At 35.9% G+C, this 18,434-nt stretch overlaps 1 protein-coding gene and 1 long non-coding RNA gene across 8 annotated transcripts in view; both read left to right on the forward strand.

Annotated features, from left to right (window-relative positions):
* The window catches only part of LOC149502845 (uncharacterized), a 34,067-nt gene extending 27,927 nt beyond the window's left edge, over positions 1 to 6,140 (forward strand). Inside the window, exon 3 of the long non-coding RNA XR_016323261.1 lies at positions 5,949 to 6,140. This is a non-coding gene — a long non-coding RNA (uncharacterized LOC149502845). The remainder of the gene's footprint in view (positions 1 to 5,948) is intronic.
* Positions 1 to 18,434, forward strand: part of LOC114252949 (peripheral plasma membrane protein CASK) — a 250,090-nt gene that overhangs the window by 86,304 nt on the left and 145,352 nt on the right. The gene's annotated exons all lie outside the window — the stretch shown is intronic.

Below are 18,434 nucleotides of genomic sequence, written 5' to 3' on the forward strand. Positions count from 1 at the left end.
TTAACCAGTGCATTCTCCCCGCTATGACCTACGGCGCGGAAACCTGGACACTGACGGCAGGGCTGGCCCATAAGTTAAGAGTCGCACAGCGGGCGATGGAGAGAGCTATGCTAGGTATTTCTCTAAGGGACAAAATCCGGAACGAAGAAATTCGACGGAGAACCAAAGTCGACGACATAGCTCTCAAAGTTAGCAGGCTGAAGTGGCAATGGGCCGGTCACATCTGTCGAGCCAGCGACGCCAGGTGGGGGAGGAAAGTCCTCGAATGGAGGCCACGGATGGGTATAAGGAGCGTGGGGCGTCCTCCAACCAGGTGGACTGACGACTTAGTGCGCACGGCGGGAAGTCGTTGGATGCGGAAGGCGGAGGACCGCATTATGTGGAAGGCATTGGGGAAGGCCTATGTCCAGCAGTGGGCAGATAAAGGCTGATGATGATGATGATGATATTTGCTCAATCAAACTCCGCATTGTAGTTTATTTAATTACAAGTCGTTAACACTTGCCACTTTAAATGTTTATAATAATTGTCAATTTTTTGTCAGTATAGAGTGAAGCGACTAGGGCTGTTGCCGAATGTGATTTCAATGGGTAATTACGTTATACTTAATGGAAATTGCGATGCCAGGTGTAATAGTAATTATAAATTGCAGTCCAAATTCGGATCAAATAATAAAGTGCTACTATGGCAATATGATTTCAATGACTATTGCTAATCGGTAACCCGCAACTGTGATAATGTCAGCTAATGATTTGTCTGTTTATCTATTCCAATAAAATAGTACAATAAAACGAATCCTCAATACATAATACTACTAATATTTATGAGTTGTCGATGCTCGAACAATATTTATCATTCTATAAAATAATGGTCATTAAGGTAATCATGGCGGTGTTCAGCTCGTTGGTTTCGAACAGAGCGATAATGTATTCTAATTAAATCTATATGAAGCGATGTATAAAATGTAATTTGTCTAAATAATTTAAAAAAAAAACCCTAAATCTGAAAGTGAAATTTTGTCTTTAAGCACGCGCACTGCCTCGCATTCTTAAAAAAAAAATGTAGGTACTTCATTTTGTCATTTTCCCAAAACAGCATCCTCATAATGATATCTAATGAAACATAGGAAAGAGCCGTATTTGCTATGTTCTGCTTAACATTTGATTTTAAGGAAACTTTCACATGATGTTACGATCAAGTCTGAAGGTATGAACGTACTTTTATACCCATAAGCACGGAGTCGCCCTACCTCTGCTCGCTTTACAAACACCAACGTAAAACTTTCATAACGCACCTGTTTGCCTCTCGCATTTGTGAAAATATTCCACGGTTGGTTCCAAGTTTGAAAGTCGCCCTTTTTGCTGCCTAGTATATTAATTTTTGGAGTTCCATTACCAAGTGACAACAATTGGAGTCGCAATAATAAACGGCCGTCTGGTGTAGTGGTAAGTGACATGGTCACTACACAAGGGGGTCGCGGGTTCGAATCCCGCCAAGGGAAGATATTTATATGATAAATATAAATGTCTTTCCAGGGTTATGGGTGTATATTAAATATATGTATGTGTATAAAAAAAATATTATATTTATTTCCGTTATCTGGTACTTGTAACACAAGTTCTTTACGAACTTAGCACAGGACTAGTTAACGTGGCGTGATTGTTAGTAAATATTTATATTTATTTATTTATTTAATATCAATATGCTCATCTGTTCCTATATTGAAACCAATTTTTCATAGGCCCTCTCTAAGTATTCATTTAATTCATTTTTTTGTATAGAATGCAGGTACAAGTATGGTCTAAGTATAAAATATATTCAATCCCACTACATTCTGCCTATTGGCATACAAATTTGAAGGAGAAACTTACAGCTAATTTAAATTAGGTATTAAGTTAAATTTAACAATGAGATCACAAAAGTTTATTATAAAAATTGAGATCTTAATAAGGAGAGTGTTACAATTCATTATTTAGGAATTCGATTATTTAGGAATATTGTATTGAATTTGCAAGACAATAATATATAATAGCAAATAAATTAGGGATGAAGGGTTATACACAATTAATAACCGCTAATAATAATACATATATAGACAGTTAAAGTGTAATTATTCAAGTGCTTTCAAAAAGGACTTATTTTCAGTAATCATTTGCCATGAATCTTCTATTGCTCACGTTGAAATTTTAGCCAAAACATAAATACCAACTATGAGCACTTGACTGTGTGTTATCCAACATGTATGTCTAGTTAAGCCATTTTCATGTTTTCTGCAAATATTTAAAGATCTTTAATAGACACTGTAACAAGATATTAGTTTTACTTAGCCAAACGCTTAGCTTAGCGAAGTAGGTTAGTGTGTACAGTTGAGAAATCGGTAATTATAAGGAAATTATTGAGTATTTGTATTATATTATATTTTGCCCCCTGGCTAGATGGTGCGATGACCTCCGCACGGTGGCCGGCAAGAAGTGGATGAGGAGAGCCGCAGACCGGGCTCAGTGGTGTGGATTGGGAGAGGCCTATGTCCAGCAGTGGATGACTGTGGGCTGTTGATGATGATGATGATGATGATGATGATGATGATGATGATGATGATGATGATGATGAGTATTTGTAATGGATCATCTTGATAAAATTGACGTCATAAGCTTTGCCTTGCGTCAATAGATTTATGCGATCGCACATCAAATCGTTTTGCAGTTTTTGATTAATCACATTCCGTAGTCAGATCGATGTGAAGCATTACCAAGCGACAGCGGCTCTGCCGCTTTCACTTAATTGCATATCACTTTGAATCGCACTCTGTGTTACCAAGGGCACTTGATGTTCGAACAGATAGTTTGTAGGAATCGTGCCATTTCCTGATTAAGTTCGTACTTTAGTTTCTCTTAAATTATTTGAGTCTATTAATATGTGATATAGGGAGGTAGTTGCAGTTGCACGCGTAAAAAGACACCAATTTCAATGATTTTTAAAAAAGTAGTAGAGTATATTTTATAAAACTGATTGTACAGAGGTTGTTATTAATGTTTTTACTAAAACAATATTTTTTTTTATATTAAAAAATCGCCATCATCTAAAATTTTCCACGAGTAGTAAGTACTTTGGGGTGACCATCAGAACAGCCTTCCGGATCATCTGAATTAAAAAAATAATAATTTAATCTTTAGCTAAATGTTTTCTTTGTATTACAAATAAACTTTAATCGAAGGATTTTAATTAATGTTAAAAATTGCAATTTTTTTAAGCAATTGACTAATCTTTTTTTCGTCCAAAATTGATGTGTTAACATTCAGAAGATGCTACTTTTTGAATTTAAAAAAAACACACACACATACACACACACCCAGCTAAAAGTGAGTAAAAGTAAAGTTGAACGTCCGTGACAGACGGATAGACAAATATGATATGTAAATCTCGGAGCGTTAGAAATTAATTTTATGGTGGCTTCTCGTGATGTGTGTTTTAATCAAAGTTTATTTACCTGTTCAAAGAGATTGGTTCGTAAAGGCACGCCAATTTTATTAACTTACGAATCGAAGTTGGTTTATTTATTTACAATTTACATTATCAATGCCGCAGCGGTACCACCTTTTTTTTTATTGCTTAGATGGGTGTACGAGCTCACAGCCCACCTAGCGTTAAGTAGTTACTGGAGCCCATAGACATCTACGACGTAAATGCGCCACCCACTTTGAGATATAAGTTCTAAGGTCTCAGTATAGTTACAACGGCTGTCCCACCCTTCAAACCGATATTTATTATGTCTATAATTGAATTGGTATGTAACAGCGAGGGGACAACAAAAAAAAACACCAGAAAACAACAACAACAAAAAAAACGAATGCATTTTAAGACATTACTACATCGGTACATCATCAAGATAAATAATAATATGTATAAATAATCGAAAACTTCATTTCTCACGTCATTGTATTATGTCATTGGGGACTTAGAGAATCGAATGTTCGAAGCTCAAGATCGTATCTCGCTCTATTTCGAATGAACTAAACTCTTCTGACATCTTGTTACATTGGTATTCTCTTGGCAGTTTTTGTTTTCGTTCACTTATATTTCCAGTAATGTCTCTATACAACACGTATATTGAATATCATATTTGTTATGCTGATATTCAATATAATAGGAACTTAAAATATAAGACTGGAAGTCAAAATTAAGTTTATTCTGTTCAAAATCCATCGATATAAACAAGAAGACTTGGAATACAAAATGGAAATTCAAATTTAAATTCACATTTTTGAAGTGAAACTTCTTTAGGCGCACGAGGGTAAAATTTTTACAGATGTAACGTCACGCAGGTATGCAACGGAAGTGTCGAAAAATTTTAATACAGCGCCATCTATAAGATTTTTTTGTTTGTGAAACTGCTGAATCGGTTGTTTATCCGATTCGTTGTTTTTTTTTCGTCTAAATCTAAAAAGTAGGCTATGCAGTATTAGGAGTTTATATAGTAAATTTAAATTTTACACAATATTTTTTAAAAAAGATTAAAGATACTGTTTTTAAAAAACACTACATAAATATAGATTGCAGCTGATGGCGGTGTCTACGACACAAGCCAACTAGAGTGAGAAACCTCCTCACAATGCGCGCAGTATCGAGGATAACTGCTTTCTGTATTATGCCCCTAACCCAGCTGGATAATTATTATTATAGTTATTACTTGCTAGTATACCTAATCTTTTAACTCACCAGAATAGTATTATGGAAGATCCATTCTCACATAATATTTATCATCATCGTATTTCATCATCAATTTAAATTTGTTATTATTGTCATTTTGCTTCTTTTTTAAATTTTACGAGTCACTTTTATGACGAATAGTGAATGATGATGATAACATAAAACGGTTACCGTGTCACGGGTCGTTGTTCTGCTCCAAGCTCATTAACGTGTGACCACGTCGCGCCGGACTCGATGCAATTGCTTTAGTTATTATTCAGTGCAAGCTCAGCGAGTTTTACGTTGAAAACGAACTATGCATTTCAGATATGACGAAGTTTTGCCAAGCAAAATCTAGATATTTTTTTTTGCAAGTTCGTGATTAATATTATATTTGAAATCCTTATATCCTAATAGCTGAACTTTTTGTATTATTATTATATGATTTTTAAAAATATCAGTCACCGTAGCTTGGGCTTGTAGACAATCATAATAAAAGTTTAAATCCAAAAATACTGCACTAGTTTTTACATAACGTTCTAAACGGCTCGGCTTCTAAAAGTCACAAACAAACAGAAAAATATCTGAAAAAATTATATGGATTTGGAATCTGACTAATTGGAAGGCATAAACAACACAACGTAGGTACGCCTGCTCTAATGAATAAGGTTGATAACTTAATTCTAATGATCATTTTATTGTCCTTACTTTCGAACTGAAATGCGTGGATCTTACGACGCAGGTTTTATAGGCAGCGGCTTAACGTTGCCCCTGACATTGTCAACGTCCATGGGTGACGGTAACCATTTGCTATCAGGTGGGCTATAAGCACGTGTATCGCTACAAGGGCAACAACAATAAAATTAAAATAAGATCGCGACAGTAATTAATAATACATGCAGATTCACAATAGGTTTCCTTAAAAATCTGTGCATTTGTTTCTTATTCGAGATGATGTTTATTCATCGTGGAAAAAAAAGTTGAAGATATAATAATAATAGTATTTACTTTAAAACGATATCTGCCCTAGAATTCGGATCATAGTTTTTGTATACCTATAATAATTCCGCACATGTCCCCAGGCAACGAAAATGTCAATATGTATTTTTATCTAAATCACTAACATCGGTGGTTTCTTAAAAGATATATCTTCTATAGAGTTTCTTTGTCAAAATGCATTGTATTGCGAACGGCAAAGTAACGAATACTGCGCCATAAAAATATAGTATTAAAAATATAACACACATTTTTGCTTGTTACAGGTAATGGCGCATGAAAAGTCTCACTTCGCTTGATTTATGTACGTACGTATTGCTGCTTAATTTCCTGTGCGGGACTGCCATATAAGCGGTGCGTTTGTTTTCCGCCGCAGGAAAATACGTTTCTTTATTATTATGTATTTACGAATTCATATGTGAGTGGTGCGAATCTCGATAAATCATTTCGATACGGAATTCAGTTTTGTATCATTTTGTTTATTTATTTTTTAATTTATTTTCTTACTGGTGGTGGCATAACTTGTGAGTCCGCGCGGGTAGGGACCACCACCCCGCCTATTTCTGCCGTGAAGCAGTAATGCGTTTCGGTTTGAAGGGTGGGGCAGCCGTTGTAACTATAGTTGAGACCTTAGAACTTATATCTCAAGATGGGTGGCGCATTTACGTTGTAGATGTCTATGGGCTCCAGTAACCACTTAACACTAGGTGGGCTGTGAGCTCGTCCACCCATTTAAACAATAAAAAAAAAGCCAGTAATGTAGGCTTTGATTCTAATTTAATGTAGATCACCATCATTAATGAACATTAAAAATCGTATGTTTTTTTCTGATGTCAGATAAAAAATTTAGACAACAATGAATATTCTCTCACTCTTAAAGTGCGGAAGGCACTAAAATATCGAGTTCCTTATTCATGGCGGGGTCATAACCGTTTAGTCCTCATTTGGGGAACCTCCGCTTTTATGGTCGAGTGTGATATGAAGGGGCGTATAAACAGTGGCCTGTTACCCGGCTGTGACATACAGATAACTTTACCTCGTTAAATATTATGGTAGTTGATGAAAAGTTAGCATTTTAGGCGGCCTGAAATGTGTTTCAACGCTAGCATTGTCCCGGTTATAATGTTAGGGCATGTATTCGTGATATTTGGTTAATTTTTTGAAAGGTTGTCGACTGGCCTTGTTTTGATTTGGTTCTCAATAAAAACGATGTCTTTTACTGCCGTTTGTTGATATAATACTGCTTAGCGTTCTCCATTCTCGATTAAATCATTAATATTTAATGCAAAATGCATTTATTGATTTCTATAACTCGTGCTCTAAGATACGCGTATACGTAGAAATGTTTTTATTGGAAGACGGGGAATGAATTTGAGATGTGGCAAAGTTATAGAGCTTGAATTAGAAATTCTTATTTTTTTTAAAAGTGGAGCCCAAATTGCATGTCTGGATAAGCTTATCGGATTTCGACTGATGGGTTTCGTTGATTTTTACTGCGACTACGCAGAATTGAAAAAAATGTCCTTAAAGCTATGAGGACTCCTTAAATTTTTTTGGCATCTAATTGGAATTGGTGTATGTTGATATCAAAATTTATAGACCGAATGTATTAGATAGATTAGATGATAGATTTGAAAAATAGAACTTTCAAACAAAAATAAATTTACACATAGGCTGTATATATTCTAATTTCCTGATATGCATACGTTATATACAGCAAACCTCGAGACGATCTCCTTTTTTTGCTTTCGAATAAATAGGATTTTGAGGCAGCTGTAAAACATGTCGTTTCGCCTTATTTTTGCGAAATCTCTAGATAACGTTATGCGTAATTATGATTGAAATTGTTTGAATCACTCGCACGAGCTGAAAGCAATCCGATTTTCAGTGTAGCCACTTATGCTATTAAGTGATATTTAGAAGAGTGATTGTAATTATGTTAATTCGTTTGGTTTTTGTAACAAGTGTGTCCCAAGTGAGCTCACAGTACATTACGGATTTCTTTTTAATTTTGCAGCATTAACTTTTATATGATGTCATTAATTGACTCGTCGTGGAAGTCATTTGGCCATTCCTTGTCTTATCACGTCCTTACGAACCCATCAGATCCAATAACCTTTGCATTAGACGCCTTCAGCTCTAACACTAGGAGCAGGCTTAGGGACCCCGGTAACCGTACTCGTCGAACTCGACAAAGAGGTCAACGAGCAAACTAACCCATGCATCAGCCCACTGAGATTCTCGTCGGATCTTCTCAGCGAGTCGCGATTCCGATCCGGTAGTAGATTAATTCACGAAGCAATTGCTCTTGAGTAGTTAGGTCTCCTTCGGAGGCGCTCAGGCAGCTGTTAGCAAATCCCACCCCTCCTGGCTGAGCCTTTGCTCGCCCACCTGTCCTGGTGAAACTGGAAAGGCCTCCGGGCCACCAGTAATCCTTCAATCATAAAAAAAACCTTGTCTTTTTAAACTTGTTGATTTCACAACGTTCGTAGCGTTCTGTCTATACTAATATATAAATCTACAGTGGTTCTTACGGATGTTCCGTTATAACTACTAAACCATGCATCCGATTGACTTGAAACTTGGTATCCATATAGAAAATACATGTACTTAATGGATAGGCTAATATTTGTAAGAGTGTTGGACTCCCTAATAATAATGAAAATAAATAATAATATTAATTTTAAATGTCCAGCGAACCGGGCGAGTACGGCTAGTATTATAATAAATTTAATATCAATTTCAATCTTTGAATGCCTATTCACCATCTTCGATTAATTAATATCTACATTTAACGGAAAGTATTATCTGAATACCTACTGTACGTGAAAATATATTATTTTAGTACCAGTCGCGATTGATTGTCATCAAAACGTTTGAGATTTATGCGTGTGTTTTAAAAAAAACAATGAAACAATCGCAAACAATGGGCGAGCTCTGGAAACGGATAAATAAAAAAATGGCTTTTCACGCTCAATCTATTCAATCACATAAACCTGTTAAAATTGTGACAACAAACCAATCTATTGATTATTGTTTGTTCTTTTAACCCTTGCATATTGCGTATTGATGAATAATCTAAAGTCGAAAACGTGTGGATATCTGGTTTAGATAACTTCAATTCATGTATAATAACTTTTAACATGAGAAAAAATAGTTTCTACATGGAAACAATTGGCTCAATAATCTAGATCTGTATCTGCTCTTTTTAGTTCCTTTACTGATGAGCGTCCAATATCAACGGTAATGTTAGACAATTGTTTTGGAAATGAGGAAGCCCTTAGTATCTTTTGGACTCTTCTGAGCGGTGAATCTTAATTTCGAATACATCATGGCTTATAACTGGAAACAAATCACGCTCAGTCATCCGGTTCCAATTCAGGATCCCCTGTGTTATGGGTACCAGAGATTAACATACATACTTATATAAAATGAAATATAGACATACATAGATAATAAACACCCAAGAAAAAGAGCAAACAAACCTGTTCATAACACGAATGTTTACCCGAAGCGGGAATCGAACCCACCACCCGCGGCAACAGTCAGGGGTCTCTAACTACTACACCACCTAGGCAGTCGGAGCTTATGTATTAGGAGAATAAGCTTTTTAATTTTTGACCCATTGTTAATTTTACATGTCCTTCGGCTAATGTCGTGATCACAAACAAAATTTTATAAATTTATATTTCCATATTCGCCCTTCTTCTTATCATCCCACGGACGTCCACTGCTGGACATAGGCCTCCCCCAAGCCTCGCCCCAAAGACCGGTCCTGCGCTGCCTGCATCCATGATTCGTGCAAACACCAATAAAATATTTAAATGTTCGTTATTGCCCTGTCTCTAAGATTATGGATAAAATAGTGTTCCACTCGTAAACCGCATTCGCTATAGCTTTACAAAGTCTACCAATATTCGATATTAAGACGAAGTTCTCTGATTAAGTTACGTTATTTCCGTTAATTGTTTCAGTAAACGTACTTTCCGAAACATGAGTAAACTTACGTATAAGGAAAACAAACTCGGATGCAAAAGTTTGTAAGTCCAAGCTAACTAAATATTTCTTGAGCAACTGTTGAGCCGGCTTGATATTTTGGGTTTAACAACGAAAAATTAAAAATAAATTATATTCGCAGTTACCTTCTTGACGGCATCTGACGAGTGCTTAGTACTTTCGTAATAGCGACCATCACATATTCTTCCCCGCTAAAATTAGGTTTGTCATCGAAACGACAATTCCCCATCCTTTATCAGCTAAAGAAAGCTGATCGCGACCGCATTGATGCATTGAAGAAGTGGTGCTGGCGAAAGATGCTAGGAATTTCCTGGGCAACACGTCGCACCAACTTGTCGATCCTCCAAGAATTCCAGATAAGGACGAGGCTTTCTACCATCTGCCTAAGTAGAGTTTTGGAATACGTGGGCCATATTGCCAGAATGGATGACGGCAGCTTGAATAAGCTAATGGTTACTACCAAGTTGGACCGAAAAATATCACGAGGTAGAGGTCCGACGCGATGGAATGACCAGATCCGCACTACTCTTGACATCACAGTTCACGATGCTTTACACTCGGCGGCAGATAGGAGCAAATGGCGTAGAATGATCCAGAATAAACTCTTGCTGCGGTGAGGTGGTCACGATCCTCAATAATGAGAAAATCAAAACGAGGAGAAGAATCAGCTAGTTTATATTATTTAGATTATATTACTTAAAAATTCAAAAAGGTACATAAACTTTTATATGTAATCTATATATATAAAAATCAATTGCTGTTCGTTAGTCTCGCTAAAACTCGAGAACGCCTAGATCGATTTGGCTAATTTTGGTCCAGAGAAGGCTTAAAAGGTAGATAAATATGAAAATGCTCGGAATTAAATAAAAATAACAATTTTGTTTTTCCTTTGATGTGTCCCCCGTCGGACAGATTCCTTTTGTTTGTTTTAAGTTTATTTTATACAAAAGTTTAGGTATTTTATTTATCGATTGAGGCACTACGAAGTCTGCCGGGTCAGTTAGTATGTAATAAATACTTGATTATGTTAAAATATATTTTACGAAAACATAGTTGTTAGAACATAAAATGAAGTCACACCTTAAACAGGATTCACCTACCGATACCAAGATCCATAAATTATTCGCTTCCGTCGTCTACAACCACCGAACACGGGATGAACATCTAGCGAAGTAACCGTAAAAAGCAACGAGCGTTGAAATATCGCTTCGGAATATTGATGGCGGTGTCTACACTTGTTTCACTGTGGAAAACTTGACGGAAACAGTTTTCTAGTAGACCAAAGAGAGAGAGAGAGAGTATTCTTTATTCTACACCAAAAAATTAATAAACAATGCGATACATTAAATACAATAAAGTACAATTGGCGGTCTTATCGCTAAGAGCGATCTCTTCCAGGTAACCATCAGGTGGACAAGAATCATTTGGAAACGAATCACGCGCGGTGTACCAATCCAGTGAAATAGATACATATATATACATAAACATACATACATATATCTGTAAATATACATATAAATACACAATATTAAAAACGACCAAACCATTGCAAAAGCATTAACCATATTTAGTATGAAAATAATTGTTAATCTTTTAGTTACATCTTTAAGATCTTCCTATTACTAGCTTTGTTATTGTGGCAACAATATACCACGCAATTATATTGGGGAATTTTCTTTTCAGTAAAGTTATTAGGAAAACTTTTGTATTAACTAGTGTATTATAGAACAACTTTTTTAATTATACATAATATTTCGTTATGGGCTTAGTAAATCTTCATCATAGATGTATTTTCATTCAGGAACATTAACCATTAATATTATTTTCTTTAGACAACAAAACTTTTTACATGACCATATTATTTTTTTTACCTAAACAGCAGGCATTCAAATTGTACTGAACAAAACTGAAACTAGTTTTGATGAATATTATAAAATGAACAAGCATGAATGCTCAGTCTACCCGACTGATATGTAGTTATCATTCGTCCCTGTTATTTCAAGAACCAATATATTATCATGTTGAAATAGAGCTCCAATAGCTCCCGACATATGTACATATTATATAACTAGAGCAATGATATCAGCTAACTGCGCGTAGTCTACATAATATTTAGAATTTACGCTCAAATTCAATACATTTTCAAGTGAATTTCAAATTAGAATCGTACGCTCCTTGGTAGTTCGTTAACCATTAATTTGGCACTGCATTGCATTCTTCAATATGACACATAAATCGACAAGAGAAACGCGTTTTATTGGAACGAAGTTCCTTGTGGGACGATGCGGAGGGGTACACTAACCGGGAAAAAACGTCCGTAACGTAAGATTTTTTTCTATTTAGTTTGTTATCAACAGATGTCGCTGCACGTAAATTCAACAATTCCTGAATCGCGTTGACGAGATGTTACAAAGTTGATAGACGTTCTCTTATTTCTCTTGCTAAATCATACTTACCTGGCGGAGGGGATACCTTGATCATGCAGGCGGTTCCCCCAGGGCGAGGCTGCTCCATTGCACTGCGGAGTGGTTGACCCTTGCGATTATTTTTATTTTTTATTGATAAAAAATCATAATAAAAAATGTATACCCAAATAATTATTTTCTTTATACCTCGAATAGAACTTGAAATTATTATTTTTATATAAAGGAACTTCGGATCTTTTTTAATAATTCTGATTCACGGTCCGAACCCGTTGCAATGCGCTCTCTCCTTTACGGCGAAATAACGAGCGGCAAATAGACTTTTTTAACTAAGAAAATTAAAAATACGCATTTAAATTCCGAGCAGAAGACGATTCGAATAAAAACAATTCAGCTGTCCTAAAGATATTCGTTGGAATTATACGCTTCGAATTTTCTTTTATGACTTTTTTTAATTAAATATACTTAAAAGAAGTGAGAACCGTAAAAAGACATCAACGATAAACTGACGCTTTTAATATATATATATATATATATTTTTATATTATGTGTCTTAAAGAATTAGCATTATATGAGATCATTAAGATTTAAGATTTTCATGATGAAATGTTGATATTTCAAAGTATCCTTAGTCGTTTTGACATAGTGGGATGGCAATCGTCATTGATATAGTTGAATAGAAAATCTAAATCTGACTAAGTGAACAACTTGCTCTAGGGCGCGATTATGTTTACTTAGATCCGAATTAGACTTAAGCGAGAATGAATTCGTGTCAGTGTTTATGTACTTTTGCGATCTAGTCACATAAAATCAGTAATAATTTTAAGATTTCTGAATTAAACTGTTTGGTGTTAAACAGTAGTTCGAATATACTTTCCGGCGACACCAAATAGTATTATAATTAAACATAAGTTCTTATGAATTTAAAAAGTACATCGCCACTCTTAAATTTCCAATCAACTTTTTGGTATTCATATGATCTCAAGTCATAAGTGTCCTAACACTTAATTATCGAGAAATAATGGTAAATTTTGTGCAATATTCAATATAACTATATAACTTCTAGACGTCAGATCCTTAAAATGTTTACATGCAGAAAGATGACCGAGCCCGCGGTAAATTATGTTTAACGACGCGAAAGTTGTCTGCGGCTTCCATTGTTCTTGTGACCTTTTTAATCTAGCTTTCCTCTCCCTCAAATAGAACTGTTGTGCAGTCCGTGATTTACAAGTATTTTCTGGGCGAGGACTGGATTTTAATCGTCTGGAATCTCGTTTTCGAGATTTTATCGCGTATTGAGCACAGAAAGCAGCGGTTATCCGGGCTTGTTTGAACGTTTTACTTCAATTGCTGATGCAATTTAACAAATGCAGCTGGTTAATTTGTTTATAGTGCAGAATTGGTATTGAGTTATATACGAAGGTTGCCGATTTTTCGATGGATCACGACTGCGGCCTAGTGAATAATAGTGTTTTTAGTGGGCGTCCATAGGGTCCATAAACGTCTTCTTTTCTCTTCTGTTAACTTTGGTACTTACTAGGTTCACTGGGGAAGAATTACGTTAGCGCCATTTTTTTCTACCTATGCTGATAGCCTTGAGAGGCTATTTCAGCTTACCCTAGCGTGTGTAGGTGAGCTCACGGGGCTCAAACCGGAGAGTTGCTAACCCTGACCCTAGCAAGAGCAGTGCTTCGCAGAATCTACCACCGGATCGGAAACGCGACCCAATGAGAAGATCCGGCGAGAAACTCAGTGGGCTGTGTCTGTGGGTTAATTCGCTCGTCAAGCCCTTCGTCGCAAGCGACGGGTTCGACGAGGACGGTGACCGGCGCTTGTAGTGCCTAAAAGCACCGTTAATGGATCAGGAGGATCCGTGATGACGTGCTTTGGGCGACGTGGACGGTTTACCATTCGGTCTACAGGATCGGGTATGTAGTTTCCAGCGGCCACGACAAGAGGGTTCTCATGTCGTGCCGTCTTTTCAAAGTGGCGCGGCGATGTCGACTGTATACTTACTGACGGGGACGGTTTACCGTAATTGTCGGCCGCTCCTCAGAATAAAATCTCCAGCCTTCGCTAACACCTATACCAATACGTAAACGCGGAGATACCAGTGTTCGGAGCGACCCCAAACTCACGTTGACGACAGCTCTAGACACCGTCTCGATTATTTTATATTAGGCTATTTTACCTCACAATTAAAAGATTTCTTCTTAATTTGAGCCGTTCTTGTGAATAAATCCCAAATTAATTTATTGCTAACGTAATTTCGCGCTTGATTAAAGTTTTTAATTACTTGTAATCAAATTCTGTAATAAAATGTTAATTTAACAACTGTGTACAACGAACCGACGGGCCTTTTAATGTGATTCGTTATTTTTAAACGAAATCATGCTGGATTAAAGCACCTTTAAAATTTGTAAACTATGAAATTTGATCTTTAATCTTATTTCTGAAAACGTCCTGTACGTCACTGTGTGTATTCGAAAAAGAAAGCTATCGATTTCGAGAAAGATATCGAAACTATATTAATGCCTAAATAGAACGGTGATATCAAATTGAAAGGGCTAGGCTATATGCCCACCACTGATAAAAATACATTATAAAATATAGTAAAATAGAAACATTTATAAAGTAAAGAAATGTTCACGATTGACTTCCACGGTGAAGGAATAACATCGTGTAATAAAAATGAAACCCGCTAAATTATAATTTGCGTAATTACTGGTGGTAGGACCTTGTAACTATACCTGAGACCTTAGAACTTATATCTCAAGCTGGGTGGCGCATTTACGTTGTGGATGTCTATGGGCTCCAGTAACCACAACACCAGGTGGCCTGTGAGCTCGTCCAACGATTTAAGCAATAAAAAAAATAAATAAGAAAAACGACTTATACTTTAAATACAAAATGTTACATTCACTATATCCCTGAAGAACCTTAATACGATTAAAACCTACTGCTTATTGTCTAGTTAATCGTACTCCGTAAATACGGGGAGGATTTTAGGATTACAGGATTATAGGTTTTGAAGCTATTATAATAGATATTAAACTATAGAGGAGTACATGAGACTAATGGGAACTGAGCAGCTGTTGAAACAAAAAGTTTCTCTTCGAGTTCAACTTTGCTTATTCACGAATAAACAACTGTATCCATTTCTCTTTCTACTAAAGCGAGCAACGCTGTAGATGTGACCTCCTTTTCAATGAAATTCAAATGAGAACAGGATTTTGAAATCCTAGGAACATGAATTGCGCGAGAAATGTTAATTTAACTTATTATTTCAAAGGTAGTAAATATAATATTCGTTCGGAATTTCGTATACCTACCGAGACATAAAAGTATTGCGGACTTTATGCGTCTAAATTAAAAGTCAAATTCATTCTATAATTGTAACTCCAATCAGATTGAACGTGATCGAGAAGCCGATCGTAATTCAACAATTCGCTTTCAATACATATGTACGTATATTCGACGCGTACAATTATTTGAGGTGAGAATCGATTGAGTGTGTCCCCGCAGTGTACCTCTCCAGGGTTGCCTCGACCCAATTTCGCAGACACAATTTGCACCAACTACCTGACAACTCACAATAACGCCCAATCTAAAACGTACATTTTCGTACGTAACAATACCACGACAGTAATTTAAATGTCTGGGGCGTTTAAGAGGAAATACGATTTCAAACAGTAATTAAATCGTTTGTGAAATATAGTGAACAGTATTTTAAACGTTAATTGTTCTGGTCCTAACAAAACCTGTGCGTGTAACGAAATGATAAAAAGGTGTCGTTGGAAACTGAAGATTTAGTGTTTTATTCTTCCTAAACTAATAGCTTTGTGGTACATGATAAAGAAGATCAGACAGAATCCAATTCTTTTAATAAACTCTCCGAGGAATAGCTTGCATCATTGTTGCCGCCTCTGCAGAAGAACTCTTTCCTGTTAGCTAAAACAACTGCCGTTCCGAAAACGATATCTCCTTCTAAATGTGTACTAAGCGTATAGATATATCCTTTGTCAAATGAGATAAGTTGAAAGCTCTCAAAAGCACTCATCTTTGCACACCAGAAGAAGTCGTTTTGAATGCTACTACACTAAATATGAATTTTTGTCCTGTTTCGAAATTCAAGAAACACTCTGAATTCACTTTGCATCAACACCGGCCTCAGTAACAATATAAATTTTGTGGCCTTTGTACTTTTTTTTATTTACGAGCGGTAGCCTGACGAGTTTCATTGTTTAGTTGTTCCTTTTTGTATGTTTAATTCGTGTTGTTTTAACTCGCAAAAAAAAAGAGTTGTTTTTGCTCAATAAATTTCAAAGAAAATTACTTTTGCAATGTTTCCTTGTGATAATTTGTCTGTATTTGATTTTTCAACACATTGATCGTTTAATTTCTACACAATTTGCGTAGTTGTGTAGAAAGGGAATTTGGTTTACGGTTAAAAAATGCCCGGGTGATCCATAAAAGTATAATAAAAGTATCTGAGACAAAGTATCCGTTTTCTATTTAAAATAATACAGAAGTAGGTTTGAAATAACATTATTACGGATTTGCTGAAGCAATCGAATACTTGAAGACATAATATTATCTTCATACACAAGACAATTTCACGCAAATGGAAACGTTACAATACCAATAAACTCGTGTAGTGTCCGACTTTGTATGTAACGCTATCTCCCAATTATTTTTAAGGTCGTCCCTTTTCCGTTCGTGTCCGCTCAACCCAACGACTTGATGAGGTAGTGTATTCGCGTCTAATATAATGGATTGGGATACGATCAATAGATCTCTCGGATGACGATTTTTCAATCATTTAATAATAATATGAATGATATTCGGGTCGAGTGTTAGTCTGTAGATACGGATACGAGACACCGACCGTCTAGTCACTACTGCTATGTCCGTAGTAGCATTAGCCCCGTCATTTACATCCCTTTATTTATTGATGGTAAGCCAGCCTGTATTGCAAGCATGTAGTTCTACTTACAGTGAAGCATTCGTGCCTTCTTGTCGAAATGTGTAGGGTAGCCGTTTTACACTAATATTCAGACTTTCGTGTCTTAAGATGCTGTTTGCGTTTGATTCAATGTGTTCATTAAAGGCGGCGTCTCCACATCTAATGAAAACAATAATCAGGCACTAATAAAATTTAGCAATGAACCTAATGCTAATGATGCACTCGAAGAATGTCGCGGTTGCACCGGCTTTTTGTGAGCCAAATATAATAAAAACCGTTCCATTTTCTTAGAATAAAAAGTTGCTTCTATTACTCTGTATTCCAGTCTATTTTGCGATCTACAGATCGACTTGTACATAATATCACGAACCAGCGAACACCCCCTATCATGTTTGCTATAGTAAATATACCCGACTTTACCCGGGTGTGAGCATTCAACGCAGTTCAGTCGTTTTTACGTCATTAAATAACAAACATACATACAAACTCTCAAATTATAATATTAGTATCGGTTATCCGTATGTGCTTGTCAAATACAAGTATCTTCTGTAGTGTTCTGCATTTATAAAAATACAATATTTCTTGTTGTTTTGCAAATCTTTTTAAAGATTCCTTACAAATTACAACAACTTATACGTTCTCAAAGAAAAACTCCAGTCGATTTTTAAAATAGAAAACGAATATTAATTTAACATTTACGAACGAAATTTCTTACCAGGAATCTCCTTTAAAATCAGTGTAATTAAGTAAGCCTTCATTTAAGGTTCTACTTATTAAATATTTCTGAAAGCTGATAAAATTGAAGACATTCGCAGAAAAGCAAATTCGTTATAATATTTATTAACATCAGTTATGGAACAAAGGAAATTGGAGCCTAAATTCTTACGATAAGAAACAAAATATATTATAAATTGACTCGGTTCGTTCGTGAGACTAAGAGCTGTAATCCACAAATGAGTAACCATTAACTTTTCGTTTTTCACTGACTAATTGTATAGCTCGACTTAGTCCGCTGAGCAAGTCGAGCGTATTATTTAAATACGCCATCAAACTCAAATGTTTGTCAGTAAAAGTACTAATTAAATGAATTATTTCGTCGGGGATACTTTCGTTTTCTGTCAAAAGAGCCTGCCGGTCTGTAGATAACGCTAATTAGACAAACCTAGTTGCAAACAAAGCTCAGTCCTTAATGGAATCTGAAATGGCACGTCCCGTCGTCATCTTTACAAATTCTAATGGGCAGGTGCCAGATGAGGGTATATTTTTTAATACTTACAGCATTTTGATAGCCCCGAAATTAAGCAGCGATGTTTTGTTTAATTCATTACGATACTTTTTGTCCATTT

This window comes from Bombyx mandarina, chromosome 06 (assembly GCF_030267445.1).
Source record: "Bombyx mandarina strain Sakado chromosome 06, ASM3026744v2".
NCBI lineage: Eukaryota > Metazoa > Arthropoda > Insecta > Lepidoptera > Bombycidae > Bombyx > Bombyx mandarina.